The sequence below is a fragment of the Loxodonta africana genome, chromosome 7 (assembly GCF_030014295.1).
Source record: "Loxodonta africana isolate mLoxAfr1 chromosome 7, mLoxAfr1.hap2, whole genome shotgun sequence".
Classification (NCBI taxonomy): Eukaryota; Metazoa; Chordata; class Mammalia; order Proboscidea; family Elephantidae; genus Loxodonta; species Loxodonta africana.
The window spans coordinates 83,229,080-83,231,285 of NC_087348.1; the positions used below are offsets into that span (position 1 = coordinate 83,229,080).

Below are 2,206 nucleotides of genomic sequence, written 5' to 3' on the forward strand. Positions count from 1 at the left end.
TTTGTCCCCTTGCTAAGAAGATCCCTGGATTGCCATGCCTATTAGGAATGGCACTGTACTTATGCTCTCTATGCTGACATTTGTTGGAATTCCTGGTCTGGAACCTGTGCAGTGCTGGATTGGGATTCCATGCTGTGCTATGTACATCATTGCTTTGATCAGAAATACTCTACTTTTGACCATCATCAAATCTGACCGAAGCCTCCATGAGCCCATATACATCTTTCTGGCCATGCTAGGAGCCACAGACATTGCACTTAGCACCAGTATTGTGCCCAAGATGCTTGTTTTTTTTTTTTTTCCACTTGCCAGAGATCCGTTTTGATGCTTGTCTCTTTCAGATGTGGCTCATCCACGCATAGCAGGGTATTGAATCGGGAGTCCTGCTGCCCATGGCTCTGGACCGCTATGTGGCCATCTGTCATCCCCTAAGACATGCTACCATATTCACTCACCAAGCAGTCACTTATATTGCAGTTGGGGTGGCATTGTGGACTGCTATCCTGGCAATTCCAGTATTGTTTCTTATAAAATGTTGTCTGAAACTATATTGAACCAAGATAATATCTCACAGTTACTGTGAACACATGGCTATTGTGAGGCTTGCCTCTGAGGATGTTCACACCAATAAGATCTATATTCTTCTTGGATTTTTCTTTAGTGGTGGGCTTGACTTCATTTTAATCACTCTTATTTTACAATATTTATCAGTGTCTTTCATCTACCCCAAAAAGATGATTGCCTTAAGGCATTTAATACGTGTATTCCTCACATATTTATCTTCTTCCAATTCTATCTTCTTGCTTTTTCTCCTTTTTTACTCACAGATCTGTATCTCATGCCCCATCATATATACATATCACCTCATCTACCCTTTATCTACTGGTTCCACCTTTCTTCAACTCTTTTGTCTATGGAGTGAAGATCAAGCAGATTCATGATCAGGTAGTAAAAATGTTCCATTCCAAAGACCAGGATTGACATTTCATTGAAATTTTTCTTTCTGTAGGTTTAATGGCTCATCGTTTGGTCCTACGTAATCTGAATTTCCCACCTACTGCAGAGGCAATAATCATGCTTGTTAAATATATTACAAAGATATAAATGAACTTGTTTAGGAATTCCAGATGTTACTAACCTGAAGTTAGAAGGTTGTCAGAATAAGAAGCTGAGAGAAGGAGTGGAGCAAATAAGGTGCTAAAAGACTAAATTCCTATGTCCCTCTTTACTGTATGAGGCCAGGCCTGGGTGGAAATGAAGCTCATAGAGATATATCTGCAGATCACAATGAAGTTGATACTTTCATAGATTTCTTTCCAGTTAGAATACCAAGATCAGCCTCTTTTACCTAATATTTGAGCCCTCCATAACCTCTCTCCACTATTCTAAAAACTTCTTTCCTGTTTACTTTGGCCCAGCAAAATCCAACTTTTAAATATTTCCTTCATGTTAAATACAATTTGAACTTTGACTGAAATAAATATCTTAGTCTTTTTGAAGCCAATACCAATTATGCCTTCCATATGATTTTCAAATTGTTGATTTTCATGGCACATAGAGTATATTTTCCCCACCAAATCTAGGACTTGGGCATTTAATACTGTTCTTATTTGAGTTTGTTTTTAAGTGTTCATTTACTTTGTATATTTGTGTGAAGAGCAACTAGAGGAAAGCTCTGCTATCTGACCAATTTTATGAATGTGAAGGCAAATATCAGATTTATTGTAGACAACAGTTTTCTAAAGTTCTTGTCAATCTTTTCCTAAGCTAACAAGACATGACATGTAATAAGATTAGACTGAAATTCTACAGGGTAGGGTCCTCGCTACATTGGTTTCCCCCTTTTTTTTTTTCTTTATTTTTAATAGAAATCAAAGTTAATTTCGGTTTTGCATTAAGTTACTTGTATAAGAATGGTAATATTTGATAGAGAAATTTCATTTTGCAAGCTTCTCATAACTCAGGGGAAGTAGCCCAGTGATTGCCAAGAATACGTAATAGAAAAAGCAGAGTTAATTTTGGTACAGAAAAACCTTGAGAAAGTGGTTGCTTCCATGGACCGAAAAACGTGCATGGGCTCTGCAGTGAAACAGAGCTGTGCTCAAAACATTATTTTGCCACTTCTTTACTGCATATCTTGGAAAGACAATTTATTGTCACAAATTCAGCTTCCTCATCTATAAAATATGAAAAAAATAACATATGC

The 2,206-nt window shown here is 37.1% G+C and overlaps 1 pseudogene; it reads left to right on the forward strand.

Annotated features, from left to right (window-relative positions):
• On the forward strand, positions 1 to 1,143 carry LOC100674476 (olfactory receptor 52A5-like; annotated as a pseudogene).
• Positions 1,144 to 2,206: the final 1,063 nt, after the last annotated feature.